Consider the following 21,146-nt stretch of genomic DNA (forward strand, 5'->3'; position numbering starts at 1 on the left):
TTTCTGAGTCTCCTCTTCTCTCCGTACATATACTTTTTGTGCTTCCCTCAATAGTTAATCTAGACCCCTTTCTTGCCAACCTTCGATCTTTTCTAATTTCTTTCTAATATCCGTCCAAGATTTTGCTATGAACTGTGTTTTAAGGAGTGCTTGCCCCCCTGGACATTCGGGGTCTAACCCTGAATGTAATTGTAAGCTCTTTCTCAATCTCTCCAGCCACTCAGTAGGTGTCTCATCCTTTTTCTGATGTTCATTACAGGCTTTATTTATATTTTGTCCTCTAGGGACGGATTCCCTAATACCTTGAATTATCATATCTCGTAAATCGGACATATGATTTCTGTGTTCTTGATTCTGATTGTCCCAATTAGGCCGCTGGAACGGCCATTTTATGTCTGTGCCCGGACCATGCTGATGTCTCTGGCCCCAATTCCTCATTCCCGCTCTCCTAATCATATCCCTTTCCTCCATAGTAATAAAATTCTTAAAATTGCTTGCGTTTCATCCCAAGTATATATGTTTGGGCCCAGGAATTGATCAAATCTCTCAGAAACCCCTAAAGGATCCTCTAGTAGGTTCCCCATTTCCTTTTCACATTCTTTTACATCTCCTGAGTTCAGGGGGACTGATACAACCCCCACCCCTGGCTGTGGCCCTCCCATAGCAATTTCCCTTAAGGGATGTAACACATTCTCTAGTCTTTCTCTGGTTTGGCTCCTGGTCACTCTCTTATTTTCACTTGCTAATGGAGTGGATGGGGGGCGCTCAAGGCTAGGGTATATTGATTCGGGAACCGAAGGGTAGGAGGATCAAAATTTGAAGGGGGGATAGGGGCAGATGCAGCTGGAGGTGGGATATAGGGCAGGGGTGATAATTGTGAATTGTCTAACTCCCAGCCCTTTTTCTTCTGTTCTTTCTTGTTCTCCTATAATGTAAATAGATGAATTCTGGTGTCAGATCTAATCCATAAACTAGCATGTTCGCTTTCTTCCAGGCTAAACGTTTTTTTACTATTCACATAGATATTTAAGGCTTGGCAAATCCAATCCTCAAATGATCCAAATGCTGGCCAATATAAATGGTCCCTCCTGATCTGTTTTCCGCCCCAAACCTCAATACAATAGTGTACCATCTTTTCTCTCGATTTCCCTCTTCTAGATGGGTAGTCGTCCCAGAATTTTATCATGATACCTAAAGGACTATCTGGTGGAATCTCAGGTAATTTAACACTTGGGTTCCTTATGGGGTCTGAAGAATTACTCTTCTTTTGCCCCATTCTCCTAGGGTCCTTGACCTCATTTAACTCGTTCCTGATTGTTCGTATAAAAGTGTTTTGTAAGGGGTTTTGGATCTATTACCCACCCACAAAGCCTATAGGAATCGCTTCGGTCCTTCACCGGCCAAGTCCCTCGCGGGAGACTGGAACCGCGGTTAGCAGACCTCCGCGCTCGCTTCGGAACCAGGTTCCGTCTCAGTCACACTCTCACTGTCACACAAACAACCAACTCCCACCCAACCGAGTAGGATGTAGGATCGCCTATGGGGACTCCTGCCCCGCCTTCCCAAAGTGCCTTTCTGCACTTCGGGTCCCTTCCCCGACCGGACGGATTCACTTTCCTCACTCCTTCGTTTGGCTCTTCGCACGCGAAAATTATGGGTTCTCAATTCCCGACCAAACGGAATCACTTACACTCTGCTGAGTCTTCGCCCGGGTCTCCGTGCGCAAAGATTATGAAGAACTGCAGTTTTATTCTTTTGCTCACTTATCTTTGGTTCAGATATCCAGGGTCTATGACACAGGACCCTAGCCCCAGGACCATCACTAGATGGAGGCGCCCTTCCTGGAGATAGGATCCCGCAGCACAGAGGTCTGGATCCCAGTCACGGCACCAAATTGTTATAGTCAAGTATGACTCAAAGGAATTTAGAATAACTTTTATTAAAGATAAATGAGCAAAACAGCGCTGGGAGGCCGGGGGGTCACTGCTCCACCCAAAGGCACACAAATTGAATTGCAGCAAAAAAGTGTTTATATACCGACTGTAAGTGCACACCCCAGATCTTCTTCCTGATTGGTCAGACGGGTTGCTATGCTGTCAATCACTCTTCCCCGCACAGCAAAGCACATCCCCCCTCCCCATAAGCACACAACATCTTTCCCGCCAAAACTTGCAAAGAACGGTGTGCAACATCTTTACCGCAAAAACTTGCAGAAATAGAATGTGGCAAAATATGGCGGTTTAACATTTACACAAATCAGTGAATCATCAACTGCTAACATATTCTTGGTTTGATTAGCACATTTACTTTAGTTCGGCAATCTATAACACCTCTGTCTTGCTACTTGGATTCAGACAGATCCTCCTGGCTCGCACGGACTCTCAGTTTGGAGCAGATGCTGAGGAAAACATGAGGAGGTTGTGTTTCTGCTTGTAGGAAACGATTATTTTGCAAATGTAATAGGCCCAGGCAGGATCTCTCGGCAAAGCACATTTTAATAAAGATTTTGCAAGACCGGGTGTTCTACCTGAAGGTCGGCACACATAACAGGGCGAAAAACCCCTGCTTGTATCCCCCAAAATCCTGGCCGCAGTTTCCCTCCCCTGTTCCCCATTGGTTGGTAGTGCAGGGTTTACAGACTATCCCGACGCACACAATACCCTTCCCCTTATCAATCCATTTAAGATATGGATTCCTGGTACTTTGGCTACAGTTCCCCCTAAATTAACTTGTCAATACAGGTGTCGGTTTGTATACAGGTGTCAGTACATATTCCGGGAAGAGACTGTGTTTTACATTAAGGTTTCACAGTCCGATGTCTCTCGGTCCTTCCCCCAGGCTGGGCTCAGGCGGCAGGTCCTCGGTTATGTAAAAACAACGGATCTTCATTAAACGTTCCTTACATGCTCCTTAAAATACGTTCCTTTTCCAGGAGCCTTCCAGCTGTCAGTGCCCAAGGGACAGCCCAGCTCAGCACCCGGCCCCAGGCACCGCACGCTGGGTCCGTCTCCTGCCCACGCAGTCGAACACAAACAGCTTTCGCAGCTGCGACACGTGCGGTCACAAATCCAACCCTCGGCACCACATGGGCTGCTGGGCAGAAAATTAACCGCATCGCAGCCACAACCAGAACAGATGTCTGATACCAGCGTTGTGCCACTCTGTGCTTTATCCACGGCTTTGCCTTATGGTGTGCGGACAGCAGAGGGGCTGGGGCTGGTATTGCCGTACACATCCCCCCGTCCTGTGCACCGTAGAGCGAGCTGGCACGGGGGGCAGAGCTGGGGATGATGACCTGTTAATGAGTCCCGTCTGTTCCTCTGTGGCTCAGAATTTGGCAGGCTGGTCCCGGCAGGGAAGCTGGGATCCCCCAGCCTCTCGGCGGGTCCCGTGCCCAGCTCTCTGGCTGCCGGCCCCGCAGGCGCCCACCTCCCTGCGTGCCCCGATGTGAGGTTTGGCCCAGAATCGGTGAATTCCTGGGTTGGCTGCCATTACGACCCAGACATTGTGCTGCTGATCCGTATTTATTGCTGCCCCAGTTTTCCAGGCACAGGCGATGGCTGCTGCTTGCGGCGCCTGCGGAGAGAAGAGGCTGCTGAGGCGCCGCCGTGGCCGCGGTGCCGGCGGGTGCGAGGCTGCGGGGCGGCGCTGGGCACGGTGGGGTGCGGGCACCCGCTGCACGGGGGAGCTGCGGCCGGAGCTGCTGGGACACCTGGGCTGAGGTGAACATCTGGGATTTGCAGCAGCACCCAACAGGGCGATTTCTGCTGGTGGGTTGTCTGGTAGGCAGATGTCTCCATTGCGCTTCTCACTTGCCATGGCAATGTCATCCTTCGCTTTTGCTCCTGACCTTGTTCTGCCGATGTCTGGCTGCAGGGCTGCTCTTGTTGAGGCAGAGTCAGTTGTAACTAACGCTTGCAACAGTAGGAACAGGTTTCGGGACAGAGTGCCCAGGAACTGAGAGGCCAGTTAAAACATCTTTCAGCGGAACTCTCAGTGGAGTTTGGCCAGTAACTGACTCGGCACTTCAGAATACCCTACCTCTAAATGCTCATGGCTAACAGTAGCCATCTGATATAGAAGCTGGGCAACACCAACCCCAACAACTCACTTTTGTCTCCTGATCCAGAACCAGAACACACAACACACTATCACCCCAAACAGCACGCAGAGGAAGATCACCAGGAAGCCTTCTCCACAGTACGTCGGGGAAACGTAACGTTCCACAATTTTTCTGTTGTCATCCCGACCTGGAGGAACAATTCCATATGTTAGTGTGCCCGTACACTACGGGTAATCTCACAGAAGTCTGACATTGCCGGGAAATGTGCTTTCTCACTTTGTCAGCATCTCTGAACCAGTGAACATACTGGGGCTGCAACGGTTCCTTGGTTTCAGAAGAAGCAAATGAAACTCCCAAAGCTGACGCAAACTGATGCACTCTGGAGTCTCTCTTTCTCCTCTCAGCTTTGCTTACACTCTGGCATGGCCATAATCCAGTTTTCCCAGAGTGCGGGCTTTGTTCCCCCTTCTTGGTGATCCTTCCCATTTGCACACCATTTCTTTTGCGCTCGCCCACCTTCCCTTTCCAAGGCTCACTTGTGCTGTTGCACGGAGGCTCCTCCGACCCTTTGGGACAAGCTGTCCCACTGGACAGACCGCGCGAGGCAGAGGGAGAGCAGGTGGGGGAGCGCAGCTGTTTGACCAGCTGTCCCTTTGAGCGAGACAGACAAAAACCATCCCTGTGTCAGGGAATGCCGCCCCCAGCTCTCCCTCCCCAGGGGACCCACAGCCCAGGAGGACAGAGTTGGGCCCTCTCGGGGGGCACCTGAACCTCGCTCTCCCTCTTTGCCTTTGCTCCAGCTTTGCACCGCTTGCATGCCCCCAGCCTTCAGGACTTGTCTCCCACTTGTGGCTCCCTGCAAGGCTGCTCCGTGCCTGGAAATTTGAAAAAAGTCATGTATCTTGGTGTTTCAGGCTTCCCTGGGGCTGGACAGCACTGCCAAGAATCAAAGAAAGGTAAAGCCTTTCTCAGCATGGCTCAGGCACAGAGGATGCGGGAGGATGGTGCAGGTTCCCTCTAACCCATGCTCAATCTCTCAGCACATCCCTTTGGACCTCAGCTGACAGGAGGGATCCCCCTCTGTTGTGCCTGGGGGGACTCATGGCAAGCTCTGGGATGCAGGGATTGCGGGAGGTACCGTCGATAAGAGTCGTGTTCCCCATCATCTGCTGAGCGTGGTTCAGATGGGCTCATTCCCAAATTGTCAGTTACGTTGGTTTATGACACAGCGTGACTGAAGGTCAGCAATTACCTAGAGTGCCTGGTGATTGAATTGCCCGCGGTTTTTCATCAGAGACTGGTACTGCATGGCCGCCTCCTTTCTGAAATGCCTCCTTCTCCACAGTCTCATGGTCCAGCTCTTTAGAAAGGAATTGGGTTGGTTTAATTAGAAGCAACCATTTCTCATCAGAGACACAATATCTTCAGATGGCAATACTTCTCAGAATACATTAATAACACTTAGAAACAAAGCCTGGACATTTGAGGGTGCATCCAGTCAGTAGTCCAAACAACATGTCATTCATGGAGAAAAATTTAAGTGCTCGACACTTTCCAGTTTACCAGCAGACAGCAAATCCTGACCTGCTGAGGGACTAGGAGACTGCATGTGATCTTGTTCATATTCCACCCAGTGAGCTTTTGGCAAACTGCAAGATGATGGTAAATGACTTCCCTCCCTGAGGACAGGAAGGTGCTGCAGCCAGTTCAGCCAGGGAAAGAGCCCTTGTGAGCAGCACTTCCCATCACGCCAACTCCATCCCATGGGAAGGGTGACAGACACACAGGGTGGACTGGACTGCGAGCTCTGCTATTGTATTCTGGGCACTTTCACAAGTGGCAGTTAGGAGCCCACTGTCCCCCAAAAGAAGAGGAAAACTACCACCAGGTTATCTAAGACACAACTAGAAAGGGAGAGCTGAACCGCCTGGGTCTGAACTCAGAGCCCTTCATTCTTAGCTGCCTTTAAGTCTGGTGTCTGGCCTCAGGCTGGGTGTCCAGCCTGCCCTGTCCCTGTCCCCAGGGTGTCACTGAGAGTCCTCAGACATCAAGAACAGCCGGGCTGGACCAGGCCGGGGAGCTGGGGCTGCTCTGCTCCTGGCCAGGCCGGGCCTGCAGCCCAGGAAAAGTCTGCTCTGATCGATCCCTTCCTGCCGTGTAGGCTCCAGCTTGTCCAGGCGTGCACCTAAGCTCAGCTTCCCAAATCTTCTGCTTAGGAGCGATATATACCCACCATGTTCCGCTTTGTCCAATTCCTTCAGGATTTCCGCTAGGACTTCTGATGAGCGCCGGGAAGATTTTTGTGGGAAACTGCAGCGGGTCTGTGGAATCCTTGACAGAAAATACGGGAGTAGAGATCAGCCTTGAAGATATTAAGATTTACCCTTGAGAAGGGTGGGAGTAAAGGAGTATCCGGAGATATGGAGTTATACCTGTGAGAGAGAAGGGGATAGAAGAATAACATGGATGACAGAAAAATTAACCAATGAGATGTTAGTGCTGTAACTTGTAACCAATAGTGAAAAGACACATGAACTGGTAGAATTGTATAAAAATGCACTTGTAGCAATAAATGGCACCTTTCACTTTCATCTTGAAAGAATTTGGTCTATGTCGTTTGTCCGTCTCAACCGTGACAGCAGGGTTTGGAGGGGGGAGGTTTTGGGGGTGCAAGATTTGGTGGTGCAGGTGTTAGGGGTTCTGTGTTAAGGGGGTGGAGGATTACGTGGTGCAGGATTTCGGGGTGCTAGGCTGGGGAAGCAGGGTTTTGGGGGGCCTCATTTGGGACTACAGGGTATGGGGGTGCAGAATTTGGGGGTTCAGGGTTTAGGGCAGTAGGATCTTTGGGTGCAGGGGTTTGGGGTGCACGTTTGGGGCCAGGATCTGGGGGTGCAGGGTTTAAGGATTTAGGATCTGTAGGTGCAGGGTGTTGGGTGCAGGATCTGGGGGTACAAGATTTGGGGTAGCAGGGTTTTGGGGAGCAGGGTTTAGGGGTCAGGCTTTAGGGGGACAGGGTTTGGGGGGCAGGGTTGGGAGGGATGATTTGGGGGTGCGGGGTTTAGGGCAGCAGGATCTTGGGGTGAAGGGGGTTGAGGTGAAGGGTTGGGTAGGACAGGATAAGGAGGTGCAGGTTTTTAGGGTGCAACTTGTGGGGGACAGGATTTGGGGTACAGGGGTTTGGGGGTGCAGAATTTAGGGGTGTGGGGTTTGGGGGTGCAGGTCTTGGGGAGGCATAATTGGGGCTGCAGGTTTTGGGAGTTAAGGGATTTGGGGGTGCAGATTTTGGGTGTTCAGGACATGGGGGTGCAGGATTTGGGGATGTAGGTTTTGGGGGGGCAGGGTCTGGGGTGCTGGAATTGGGAGACGTTCGGGACATGGGTCTGCAGGATTTGGGGGTGCAGGGTTAAGGGGTTTAGGATTTTGGGGTGCAGGGTTCTGGGGTGCAGGGTTAGAGGAGACAGGATTTTGGGAGTCAGGGGCTGAAGCGTTTGGGTGTGCAGGGTGTTAAGGTGCAGGATATGGGTGTACAGGGTTTGGGGGTGCAGTGTTCTGGGGGTGTAGGCTATTGGGGTGCAGGATTTGGGGTTGTAGGAGGCAGGATCTGGGGCGCAGCTTTTGAAGTTGCAGGTTTTGGGGGTGCAGGATCTGGAGAGTCAGGATTTGCGGGTGCAAGATTTGGTGGTGCAGGTTTTGGGGGTGCAGTGCTAAGGGGGTGGAGAATTAGAGGTGCAGGATTTGGGGGTGCAGGGTTGGGAATGCAGAGTTTTGGGGGCCTGATCTGGGGGTACAAGGTCTGGGGGTTTGAGATCCTGGAGTTCAGGATTTGGGGGTTCAATATTTGGGTCTGCAGGGTATGGGAGGGAAGGATCTGGGGCTTCAGGATTTGGGGGTGTGCCGTTTGGGGGTACAGGGTTTAGAAGTCAGGTCTAAGAGTGCAAGGTTTAGGGTGCAGGGTTTGGGGGTGCAGGTCTTATGGGTTCAGGAACTGGGGGTGAAGGAATTAAGGGTGCAGGGTTTGGGGAAAGAATTTGGGGGTGCAGGGTTTTGGGGTGCAGAGTTTCGGAGTTCAGGATTTGGAGGGGGAAACTTAAGATTGCAGAGTGTGGGGTGCAGAGCACTAGAGCAAAGGATTTGGGGGTGCGGGGTTTCAGAGTTCTGGATGTGGAGGTGGAGAGTTTTGGGGTGCAGGGTTTGGGGGTGAAGGTTTTGAGGGTGCAGGGCGGTGGGGTACACACCTTCCTGTGTAACCTCATCTGGGTGTTCCTGCTCCATGGGGGGATTGCACTGCATGAGCTTTCCAGGTCCCTTCCAACCCCTCACATTCTGGGATGCTGTGATTCAGTGGGGAAGGATTTGGGGGTGAGAGATTTGGGATGCAGCATGTGGGGGTGCAGAGTTTTGGGAGGCAAGGATCTGGGGGTGTAGGATTTGGGGCTTCAGTGTTGAGGGTAGCACAGTCTTGGGGTGCAGGGGTTTGCAGTGAAAGGTTTGGTAGGGCAGGATTTGGGGTGCAGGATTCTGGGGTGCTGGGTTTTGGGGTACAGGATTTGGTGTTGCAGGGATGGGGTTGAAGGGCCTGGGTTTCCAGGACTTTGAGGTGCAGGACTTGGAGGTGCAAGGTTTGGGAGTGAATTCTTTGGGGGTGCAGGGTTTGGGTGTTCAGGACCTGGGGGTGCCACGTTTGGGGGTGCAGGGTATTGGGGTGCAGGGTTTGGGGAGGCAAATTATGGGGGTCCTGGGTTTTAGGAGGGCAGGATTTAAAGGCGCAGGATTTGGGGGTGCAGGGTTTGGGGATTCAAGACCTGGGGGTGCAGGTTTCAGGGTGTGAGGTTTAGGGGTGCATTATTAGAGGGTGGAAGATTAGGGGGTGCAGGGTTGGGTGGTGAGGATCTGGGGTGCACATTTTGCGCATTAAGGACGTGGGGGTGGGGGACTTGGGCGTTCAGGAATAGTGTTTTGAAGTGCAGGATTTGTGGGGGCAAGATTTGGTGGTTCAGGATTCTGGGGTGCCGGGTCTTGAGGTGAAGGTTTTGGGGGTGCAGGGTTTGGTAGGGCATGAATTGGGGGTGCACTGTTGGGGGGGCAGGGTTTGGATGATTATGGGGTGCAGACTTTGGAATTCAGCATCTTGGGGTGCAGGGGTCTGCAGTGAAGGGTTTGGTAGAGCAGGATCTGGGGGTGCAGGACTTTGGGGTGAGGTTTGGGGGTGCAGTATTTGAGGGTGCAGGACTTTGGGTGCAGAGTTTGGGAGTTCAGGGTTTGGGGTGCAGGGTTTTTGGCAGAGGATCTGAGGGTGCAGGATCTGGAGGTGCAGGATTTGGGGTTTCAGGGTTGAGGGTAACAGGAATTTGGGGTGCAGGGGCATGGGGTGAAGAGTATGGTAGGGCAGGATTTGGGGGGGCAGGATTTGGGAAGGAAGGAAGGAAGGAAGTCAGCATCTGGGGGTGCAGGGTGTTGGGGAGAAGGATTCGGGGTGCAGCATTTTGAAGTGCAGGGTTTGGATGGGGGAGGTTTTGGGGGTTCAAGATTTGGTGGTGCAGGTTTTGGGGGTGAAGTGTTAAGGGGGTGGAGGATTAGAGCTGCAGGATTTGGGGGTGCAGGGTTAGGGGTGCAGAGTTTTGGGGGCCTGATTTGGTGGTACAGGGTGTGGGGGTGCAAGATCCTGGAGTTCTGGATTTGGGGATTCAGATTTGGGTCTGCAGGGTATGGGAGGGAAGGATCTGGGGCTTCAGGGTTTGGGGGTGCAGGGGTTTGGGGTGCAGGGTTTGTGAGAGAAGAATCAGGGGCTGCAGGATTTGGGGGTTCAGGGTTTAGGGTAACAGGATGTTGGGGTGCAGGATATGGGGTGCAGTGTTTGTGAGTGTAGGGATTGGGGTTCAGCATCTGGCGGTGCCGGATTGCCATATCAGGGTTTGGGGTGTAGGCTTTTGGAGGCAGGATCTCGGGGTGCAGGATTTAGGGGTGTAGGGTTGAGGGGTGAAGGGTTTGGGGGACAGAATTTCAAGGTGAAGGGTTTAGGGTGCAGGATCTGGGGGTACAGGATTTGGGTTTTAGGGCTTGGGGGTGTAGGATTTTAGGATGCAGGATTTGGGCATGAATGCTTTCTGGGTGCAGGGATTTGGGGTGCACTGTTGGGGGGCAGGGTTTGGGGGGGCAGGGTTTGGCGCAGATTTTTGGGTTGCAGCATTTAGAGGGCAGGATTTTCAGGTACTGGGATTGGGGATGCAGGATATGGGGGTGAATCGTTTGGGGGGTTCAGGATTCTGGGGTGTAGGATTTAAGAGGTGCAGGGTTTAGATGAGCAGGGTTTGAGGGTTCAGGATGTGGGGGTGGACGATTTGGGCGTTTAGGGTTTGGGGGGCAGGATGTTAGGGGAGGGATTTCGGGTTGCAAGATTTGGTGTTCCAGGGTTTTTGGGTGAAGGATCTGGGGGTGCAGGGTTTGGGGATGCACTCTTTGGGGGCGCAGGATTTGGGGCTGCAGGGTTTGGAGGTTCAGGAAATGGGGTTGAAGGATTTGGGGGGTGCGGGGTTTTGAAGTGCAGGATTTGGGGGGCAGGATCTGGGGTTGCAGGATTTGGGCCTGAATGCTTTTGGGGTGCAGGGTTTTTGGGGGAGGGATGACGGGATTTAGGGGGCAAAAACTGGGGTTGAGGATCTACGGGCACAGATTTTGGGGTGCAGGGTTGTGGAGAGCAGGAATGGAGGTGCAGGGTTGGGGGTGCAGGGATTGGTGGGGCAGGAATTGGGGGTGCAGGGTGTTGGGGGGAAGGATCTGGGGATGCGAGATTTAAGAGTGTAGGGTTGAGTGGTGCAGTGCTTTGGGGTGCAGTATTTGGGACTGCAGGTTTTGTGGTGTAGGGTTTGGGGGCAGGGTGTGGGGGTAGAAAGTTTAGGGGGCAGGGTTTTGGGGTGTACGAGTTTTGGGTGTGGGATTTGAAGGAAAATGATTTGGAGTGCAAGGTTTTGGGGTGCAGGGCTTGCGGGGGGACAGGTTTTGCATGTTCAGGAACTGGGGGTGCAGGATTTTGCGCTGAAGGGCTCTGGGGTGCCAGGGTTGGCCTGCAGGGTTTGGGGTGCAGTATTTTGGGGTGCAGGGGTTTGGGTTTCAGGACCTGGGGTGCAGGGTCTTAGGGAACAGGATTTCAGGGGTGCAGGATCTGAGGGGTGACGGCCTTGGGGGCCTTGGGGATGAAGGATTTGGGAGTGCAGGGTTTGGGGGTGCAGATTTGGGGTGCAGTGTTTAGGGGGTGTAGGGTTTTGGAGGGGCAGGATACTGGGGTGCAGGATTTAGAGGTGTCGACTTTTGTTTGGTAGGATTGGGGGGCAAGGATTTGGGGGCGCAGGGTTTAGGGGTTCAGGACGTGGGCGTGGAGGATTTGGGGTTGCAGGGCTTGGGGGTTCAAGCCTCGGGACGTGAGGATGACGGATTTAGGGTGTAGCGATTGGGGGTTCAGGATATAGGAGCGCAGATTTTCGGGGTGCAGGGCTATGGAGAGCAGGAACGGAGGTGCAGGGCTGGGGGTGCAGGGTTTGGTGGGGCAGGAACTGGGGGTGCAGGCTGCTGGCGGGAAGGATTTGCTGGTGCAGGTTTTAGGGTAAAGGGTTTGGCGTGTAGGGTTTTGGGGTGGAGGATTTGGGGGTAGAGGGTTGGGGTACAGGGTGCTGGGGGAAGGGTTTGGTGGTTCAAGATCTGGGGGCGCAGGATTTTGTGGTACAGAATTGAGGGTGCAGGGCTTTGGGGCATAGGGTTTGGGCGGCAGGATCTGGGGGTGCGGGATTTAGTGGTGTAGGGTTGGTGGGTGAAGGGTTTGGGGAACAGAGTTGTGAGGTGAAGGGTTTGTGGTGAAGGGTTTGCAGTGAAGGTTTTGGGGTGCAGGATCTGGGGCTGCAGTATTTGGGTTTCAGGGTTTGTGGTGCAGGATTTTAGAGTGTGGGATTTGGGCATGAATGCTTTCAGGGTGCAGGGTTTGGGGGTGCAAGATTTGAGGGTGCAAGGTTTGAGTGTTCAAGATTTAGGGGAGCAGGAACTTGGGGTGCAGGGTTTTAGGGGTGCAGGGTTTTTGGGTGAGGGATTTGGGGTTCAGGGTTAGGGGTGCAGGTTTTGGGGTGCAGGGTTTGGAGGTGGAGTGATTCAGGGATCAGGGTCTGGGGGGCAGAATTTTGGGTGCAGGGTTTGGGATTGCAGGATTTGGGGCAGCAAGACTGTGGGGTGCAGGGGTTTGGGGTGAAGGGTTGGGTAGGGCAGGATTTGGGGTGCAGATTTTGGGGAGGAAGGAAGGAAGGAAGGAAGGATCTGGGGGTGGAAGAATTGGGGGTGCAGTGTTCATGGTACAGGATTTGGGTTTGCAGGGTTCTGGAGTGCCAGGTTTGGGGTGCAGTGTTCTGGAGTTCATCATTTTGGGGTGCAGGGTTTAGGGAAGAATGATATGGGGGTGCAGGGTTTATGGCAGCAGGATCTTGGGGTGCAGGGGTTTGGGGTGGAGGGCTTGGTAGGGCAGGATTTGGGGGTGGGAAATTTAATGGGGTAGGGTTTGGGGTGCAGGATTTGGTGTGCAGAGTTTTGGGGGTGCAGGGTTCTGGGGTGCAGGCTTTGGGAGTCTGCATTGTGGGGCTGGAGGATTTGGGGGTGCAGGGTTCTGGGGTGCAGAGTGTGGGGCTGCAGGGTTTGGAGAAGCAGGATCTGGGGGTGCATTGTTTTTTGGGGGAGGATTTGGGGTGCAGGGTTTAAGGGTTTAGGATCTGGAGGTGCAGAGTTCTGGGGTGCAGGGTGTTGGGTGCAGGATCTGGGGGTGCAGGATTTATGGGTGCAGGTTGGTATTCACCTTCACTCTTGCTCCTCCATCTCCCCACTGTTCTCTCCAGCTTCTCTCTTTCCGTTTCCACCACACTCCTGACACAGACCCGACCCACTGAGAATGTTCCAGAACACGCTGAGCCAAACCCTGGGGTGACCTTCGGGCTCCATGACAATGTGAAAACTGAGTGTGCGACGGCATCCGAGAACCATTCTGGTTGGCAAACGCCTCGAAGATGCTGGAGTCCAAGCACAACCCCCTGGCACTGCCCCACGTCCCTCAGGAGCTCAGGCGGAAACCCCTCCAGGGATGGCGACTCCAGCACTGCCCTGGGCAGCCCGTCCAGTGCCCGACAGCCCTTGCTGGGAGGAACAGTTTCCAGGCTCCAGTCAGAACCTCACCTGGTACCACTGGGGCCGTTTCCTCTCCTCCTGTCGCTCGTTCCCGGGGCAGAGTCACAGAACCCGCTCTCTGGGCACTCTGTGGGGCGGCTCCTGTCCCGGCCGCTCCCCGCACTCCTGCTCTTTCACGTGAGGGTTTTGGGGTGCAGTGTTTGGAGTGAGGCGTTTGGGGAGCAGAGTTGAGGGGGGCAGGATTTGGGTTTGCACGGTTTGGTAGCGTTGGAATGGGGGGTGCAGGGGTTGAGGGTGCAGGGTGTGTGAGGGAAGGAACTGGGGGTGCAGGATCTGGGGGTGCAGGATCTTGAGGTGCAGGGTTATGGGGTACAGGGTTTGGGGGTGCAGGGTTTGGTGGGGAGGGATTTGGGGTTCAGGGTTAGGAGGTGCAGGGTTAGGGGTGCAGGGTTTGAGGGGTGCAGGGTTTTTGGGTGAGGGATTTGGGGTTCATGGTTAGGGGGTGCAGGGTTTGGGGTGCAGGGTGTTGGGGAAGGATTTGGGGGTGCAGGGTTTGGAGGTGGATGATTCAGGGATAAGGGTTTGGGGCGCAGAATTTTGGGTGCACGGTTTGGGATTGCAGGATTTGGGGTAGCAAGGCTGTGGGGTGCAGGGGTTTGGGGTGAAGGGTTGGGTAGGGCAGGATTTGGGGTGCAGGTTTTGGGAAGGAAGGAAGGAAGGAAGGAAGGAAGGAAGGAAGGAAGGAAGAAAGGAAGAAAGGAATGAAGGGACCTGGGTGTGCAGAATTTGGGGGTCCAGGGTTTAAGGCAGTAGGATCTTTGGGTGCAGAATATAGGGGTACAGGATTTGGGGGTGTATGGTTCTGGGGTGCAGGGTTTGGGAGTCCGGTACATAGGATGGGAGGATTTGGGGGGTGCAGGGTTCTGGGGTGCAGAGTGTGGGGCTGCAGGGTTTGGGGATGCAGGGCTTTAGGGTGCAGGGTTTGAGGGGTGCAGGGTTTGAAGGGTGCAGGGTTCAGGGGTTCAGGACTTGGGAGTGCAAGGATTTGGGGTTGCAGGGTAGGGCAAGGAAGGCTCTGAGGGTGCAGAGTTTGAAATTTCAGCACTTGGGGGTGCAGGATTTGGGGGTACAGGCTTAATGGGTGCAGGGTGTTTGGGGGAAGGATTTGGGGGAGCAAGATTTGGGTGTGCAGGATCTGGGGATGTGGGGTTTTAGGGTGAAGAGCTTGCGGGTGCAGGTCTTGGGGGGTTAAAATTTGGGTGAGAAGGGTTTGGAGGAGCAGGATTTAGGGGTGCAGGGTTTTGGGGTGCAGGTTTAGAGAAGGATGATATGGGGCTGCAGGGCTTAGGGCAGCAGGATCTTGGGGTGCAGGGGTTTGGGGTGGAGGGCTTGGTAGGGCAGGATTTGGGGGTGGAGAGTTTTGTGGGGTAGGGTTTGGGGTGCAGGATTTGGGGGTGAAGGGGTCTGGGGGTGCAGGGTTATGGGATTCAGGGTTTTAGGGTGAAGGTTTGGTAGGGCTGAGCTTGGGGGTTCAGGGTTTTTGTGCTGCAGGCTTACTTGGGATTTGGGGGCGCAGGGTTTAGGGCAGCACGATCTTGGGGTGAAGGGATTTGGGGTGAAGGGTTGGGCAGGGCAGGATTTGGGGGTGCAGGGTTTGGTGGGACAGGAATTGGGGGTGCAGGGTGTTGGGGGAAGGATTTGCTGGTGCAGGTTTTAGGGTAAAGGGTTTTGGGGTGCAGGGCTTCAGGGTGGAGGATTTGAGGGTAGAGGGTTTAGGGATGAAGAGTGTTGGGGTACTGGGTAGTGAGGTGTAGGGTTTTGGGGGCAGGATCTGGGGGTGCGGGATTTAGGGGTGCAGGGTTGAGGGTGAAGGGTTTGGGGGACAGATTTTCGAGATGAAGTGTTTGAGGGTTCAGGGTCTTGGGGTACAATGGTTTGGGGTGAAGGGGTTGGGTAGGGCAGGATTTTGGCGTGCAGGGTTTGGGACTATAGGTTTTGGGGTGTAGGGTTTGGGGGTACAAAGTTTAGAGGGCAGGGTTTTGCTGTGCAGGATCTTGGGGTGTACGAGTTTTGGGTGTGGGATTTGAAGGAAAATGATTTGGGGGTGCAAGGTTTGGGGTGCAGGGTTTGGGGGGGACAGGTTTTGTGTGTTCAGAACTGGGGGTGCAGGATTTTGCATTGAAGGGCTCTGGGGTGCCAGGGTTTGCCTGCAGGGTTTGGGGTGCAGTATTTTGGGGTGCAGGATTTGGGTGTGCAGGGTTGGGGGTTGGGGAGAAGGATTCTAGGGTGCAGGATTTTAGGGTGAAGGTTTGGTAGGGCTGAGTTTGGAGGTTCAGGGTTTTGGGGGGCAGGGTGTTGGTTGCAGGATCTGGGGGTACAGGATTTATGGGTGCAGGGTGTTGTGGGGAAGGATCTGGGGGTGCAGGTTTTGGGGGGTGCAGGGTTTTTGAGTGAGGGATTGGGGGTTCAGAGTTAGGGGGTGCAGGCTTTGGGGGTGCAAGGTGTTGGTGGAGGATTTGGGCTGTAGGGTTTGGGGGTGCAGGGTGTTTGGGGAAGGATCTGGGGATACAAGGTTTGGGGTTGCTGGGTTTGGGGGTTAAAGGATTTGGGGATGCAGGGTTCAGGTGTTCAGGACCTGGGAGTGCAGGGTTTGTGGGTTCAAGGTTTGGGGCGCATTGTTTTGGGGGACAGGATTTGGGGGTGCACAGTTTTGGGGTGCAGGGTTTGTGAGAGAAGAATCGGGGGCTGCATGATTTGGGGTTTCAGGGTTTGAGCAGCAGGATCTGGGGGTGTGGGATTTAGGGGTGTAGGGTTGGGGGGTGAAGGGTTAGGGGGACAGAATTTTGAGGTGAAGGGTTTGGGGTGTAGGTTGGGTAAGGCAGGATTTTGGGGTACAGGGTTTGGGGGTGCAGGGATTTTAGGTGAGGGATTTGGAGTTCAGGTTTAGGAGGTGCAGGGTTTGGGGCAGCAGGGTGTTGGGGAAGGATTTGGGGTGCAGGATTTGGGGGTGCAGAATTTAAGGGTGCACGTTTTGAGGGTGCACAGTTTAGGGGTGAAGATTTGAGGGGTGCAGGGTTTCTGGGTGAGGGATTTTGGGTTCAGGGTTAGGGGGTGCAGGGTTTGGTGGGGCAGGAATTGGGGAGCAGGGTGTTGGGGGGAAGGATTTGCTGATGCAGCTTTTAGGGTAAAGGGTTTTGGGGTGCAGGGTTTTGGGGTGGAGGATTTGGGGGTGAAGGTTTGGGGGTGCAGGATGTTGGGGGAAGGATCTGTTGGTTCAAGATCTGGGGGTACAGGATTTTGCGGTGCAGAATTGGGGGTGCAGGGTCTGGTGGGTAGGGTTTTGGGGACAGGATCTGGGGGTGCGGGATTTAGGGGTGTAGGGTTGGGGGGTGAAGGGTTTGGGGTGAAGGGTTTGGGGGACAGAGTTGTGAGGTGAAGGGTTTGGGGTGAAGGGTTTGCAGTGAAGGTTTTGGGGTGCAGGATCTGGGGTGCAGGATTTGGGTTTCAGGGTTTGGGGTGCAGGATCTGAGGATGCAGGGCTTTGGATGAAGGGCTTTGTATGGCAGGATTTTGGGTTGAAGGATTTGGGGGTGTAGAGATTTCGGGTGCAGGGTTTGGGACTGCAGGTTTTGCAGTGTAGGGTCTGGGGGGCAGGGCGTGGGGTACAAATTTATGGGGCAGGGTTTTGGCGTGAAGGATCTTGGGGTGTACAAGTTTGGGGTGTGGGATTTGAAGGAAAGTGATTTGGGGTGCAAGGTTTTGGGGTGCAGGGTGGGCAGGTTTTCCATGTTCAGGAACTGGGGGTGCAGGGTTTGAGGGAAGGATCTGGAGGTGCACGGTTTCGGGGTGCAGGGTTTTGGAGTGGAGGATTTTGGGGGGCAGTGTTTGGCGGGGCAGGGTTAGTTTGGATTTGGGGTACAGTGTTTGGGGTTACAGGTTTTCGGGGTGCAGGGTCGAGGGAATCATTTGAGGTGCAGGGTTATGAGAGTGCAGGATTTCCGGGTGCAGAGTTTGGGGGTGCTGGGTATGGGGTAGCAGGATCTGGGGGTTCAGGTTTTGAGGGTGCATTCATTTCAGGGGGGGGGATATGGGGGTGCAGGGTTCTGGGGTGCAGAGTGTGGGGCTGCAGGGTTTGGGGCAGCAGGATCCCAGGGTGCAGAGTAGTGGGGTGCATTGTTTTTTGGGGGAGGATTTGGGGTGCAGGGTTTAAGGGTTTAGGATCTGGAGGTGCAGAGTTCTGGGGTTCAGGGTGTTGGGTTCAGGATCTGGGGGTGCAGGATTTGGGGTTGCAGGGTGTTGGGGGTTTAGGGTAGGAGGATCTTGGGGTGCAGGGCTGAAGGGTTTGGTAGGGCCAGACTTGGGGGTACAGGGCTTTGGGGTGAGGGGTTGGGGTTGCCAGGCTGCAGGGGGAAGGATCTGGCAGTACAGGTTTTGGGGTGCAGGGTTTTGGGGTGCAACTTGTGGTGGGCCGGGTATTGGGGTGCAGAGTTTTTGGGGAGAGGATTAGGGGAGCAGGGTTTTGGGGTGCGAGGTGTAGCGGTGCAGTGTATTGGGGGTGCAGGGTACGGGGAGGCAGAACTGGGGGTGCAGGGTTTGGGATTGCAGGATATTGGGGGAAGGATCTGGGGGTACAAGGTTTGGGGTAGCAGGGGTTTAGGGACCAGGGTTTATGGGTCAGGCTTTATGGGGACAGGGTTTGGGGGGCAGGGTTGGGAGGGATGATTTGGGGGTGCAGGGTTTAGGGCAGCAGGATCTTGGGGTGAAGGGGGTTGGGGTGAAGGGTTGGGTAGGACAGGATTTGGGGTGCAGGCTTGGAGGGGTCAGGTCTTTGGGGTACACCATTTGGACAGCACAATTGGGGGTGCAGGATTTGGGAGAGAAGGATCTGGGAGGGCAGGGTTAGGGGGAGCAGGTTTTGGGGTGCAAGGTTTAGTGGTGCATGGTGTGGGGTGCAGGTTTTGGGGAGGCAGGGTTGGGGTTAGGGTTAGGGTTAGGGTTCGGTGGGGGAAGAATTTTGGGGTGCACAATTTGAACAGCTAAGTTTTGGGGTGCACGGCTTGGGAATTCAGGGTTTGGGGGTGCAGAGTTGTGGGGAGGAGGGTTTGGGGGTTCATGACGTGGGGATGGAGGAATTGGGGGTGCAGGGATTGGTGGGGAAGGGTTTGGGGGTGCCTGGCACAGGGTTACAGGATTTGGGGGTCAAGGGTTTGGAGGTGCAGGGGTTTGGGGGGCAGGCCATAGGGGTGCAGGATTTGAGGGTGCAGGGTTGTGGAGTGCAGAGATTTAGGGGTGCAAGATCTGGGCTTGTACGGTTTTGGGGTGCAGGTCTTGGTGAAGGAGAGTTTGGGGTGCAGAGGTTAGAGGTGCCAGGTTTGTGGTTGCAGGTTTTAGGGGTACAGGGTTTGGGGGTTCAGGTCGTGGGGGTGGAGTTTTTGGGGGTGAAGGGTTGGGGAGAAGGATTTTGGGGATGCATGATTTCAGGGTACAGGACATGGGCATGAATGCTTTCGGGATGCAGGGTTTGGGAGTGCAAGATTTGAGGGTGCAAGGTTTGGGTGTTCAAGATTTAAAGGAGCAGGATCTTGGGGTGAAGGGTTTGGGGGTTCAGTGTTTGTGTGTGCAGGGTTTGGGGCCAGGATTTGGGGGTGCAGATTTGGGGTGCAGGGTTCTGGGGTGCCAGGTTTGGGGTGCACTGTTTTGTAGTGCAGTGTTTTGGGCTGCAGGGTTTAGGGAAGGATGTTATGGGGGTGCAGTGTTTAGGGCAGCAGGATCTTGGGGTGCAGGGGTTCGGGGTGGAGGGCTTGGTAGGGCAGGATTAGGGGGTGGAATGTTTAGGGGGGTAGGGTTTGGGGTGCAGGATTTGGGGGTGCAGAGTTTTGGGGATGCAGGGCTATGGGGTGCAAGGTTTGGAAGTCCGGGATATGGGGCTGGAAGATTTGGGGGTGCAGGGTTCTGGGATGCAGAGTGTGGGGCTGCAGGGTTTGGGGCAGCAGGATCTGGGGGTGCAGAGTTGGGGGGTGCATTGTTTTTTGGGGGAGGATTTAGGGTGCAGGGTTTTAGGGTTTAGGATCTGGAGGTGCAGAGTTCTGGGGTGCAGGGTGTTGGGTGCAGGATCTGGGGACACAGGATTTATGGGTGCAGGGTGTTGGGGTTTAGGGTAGGAGGATCTTGGGGTGCAGGGGTTTGGGGTGAGGCTTTGGGGGTGCGGGTGTCATGTGTTTAGGAACTGGGGGGGGCAGGATTTTGTGGTGCGGACTTTTGAGTGCAAGTTTTGGGTGTTCAGGACCTGGGGGTGTAGGCTATTGGGGTGCAGGATTTCGGGTGGTAGGAGGCAGGATCTGGGGCGCAGCTTTTGAAGTTGCAGGTTTTGGGGGTGCAGGATCTGGAGAGTCAGGATTTGGGGGTGCACGGTTTAGGGTGCATTTTGAAGTGCAGGGTTTGGATGGGGGAGGTTTTGGGGGTGCAAGATATGGTGGTGCATGTTTTGGGCTTGCAGCGTTAAGGGAGTGAAGGATGAGAGGTGCAGGATTTGGGGGTGCAGGGTTGGGGGCGCAGGGTTTTGGGGGTCTGATTTGGGGGTACAGCACCTGGGGGTGCAAGATCCTGGAGTTCAGGATTTGGGGGTTCAGATTTGGGGCTGCAGGGTATGGGAGGGAAGGATCTGGAGCTTCAGGGTTTGGGGGTGCAGGGGTTTGGGGTGCAGGTTACATGATTTCAGGAACTGGGGGTGAAGGAATAAAGGCTGCAGGGTTTGGGGGATGAATTTGGGGGTTCAGGGTTTTGGGGTGCTAGGTTTTGGGGTACAGGATTTGGTGTTGCAGGGATGGGGTTCAAGGGCCTGGGTTTCCAGGACTTTGAGGTGCAGGACTTGGAGGTGCAAGGTTTGGGAGTGAATTCTTTGGGGGTGCAGGGTTTGGGTATTCAGGACCTGGGGGTGCCACGTTTGGGGGTGCAGGGTATTGGGGTGCAGCGTTTGGGGAGGCAAATTATGGGGGTCCTGGGTTTTAGGAGGGCAGGATTTAAAGGCGCAGGATTTGGGGGTGCAGGGTTTGGGGATTCAGGACCTGGGGGTGCAGGTTTCAGGGTGTGAGGTTTAGGGGTGCATTATTAGAGGGTGGAAGATTAGGGGGTGCAGGGTTGGGTGGTGAGGATCTGGGGTGCACATTTTGGGCGTTAAGGACGTGGGGGTGGAGGATTTGGGCGTTCAGGGATTGGGAGTGCACGGTTTGGGGGGGCAGAGTGCAAGCTGGGAGGGGCAGAATCTGGGGTGCAGGGTTTAGGATGGAAGGATTTGGGTATGCAGGGTTGGGGGGTTCAGGATTTGGGAGGGCAGCATTAGGGGGTGCAAGATTTTGGTTGTAGGCTTATAGGGGTGCAGAGTTTGGTAGGGCCGAAATTGGGGTTGCAGGATTTGGGGTGCAGGGTTTGGTGCTGCAGGATTTTGTGTTGCAGGGTTTTGGGGTGAAGGGTTAATGGGGATGCAGAATCTAGGGTGCAGTGTTTGTGAGTGCAGGGATTGGGGTTCAGCATCTGGGGGTGCCAGATTGGGGTATCAGGGTTTGGGGGTGTAGGCTTTTGGAGGCAGGATCTCGGGGTGTGGGATATAAGGCGTAGGGTTGAAGGGTGACGTTTTTGGGGGACAGAATTTCGAGGTGAAGGGTTTGAGGTACAGGGTTTTGGTGAATGTTTTGGGGTGCAGGATCTGGGGTGCAGGATTTTAGGATGCAGGATTTGGGCATAAATGCTTTCTGGGTTCAGGGACATGGGGGTGCAGGGTTTTTGGGTGAGGAATTTGGGGTTCAGGGTTAGGGGGTGCAGAGTTTGGGGTGCAGGGTGTTGGGGAAGGATTTGGGGGTGCAGGGTTTGGAGGTGGAGTGCTTCAGGGATCAGGGTTCGGGGGCAGAATTCTGGGTGCAGGGTTTGGGATTGCAGG

Source organism: Columba livia, unplaced genomic scaffold, assembly GCF_036013475.1.
Source record: "Columba livia isolate bColLiv1 breed racing homer unplaced genomic scaffold, bColLiv1.pat.W.v2 Scaffold_102, whole genome shotgun sequence".
Classification (NCBI taxonomy): Eukaryota; Metazoa; Chordata; class Aves; order Columbiformes; family Columbidae; genus Columba; species Columba livia.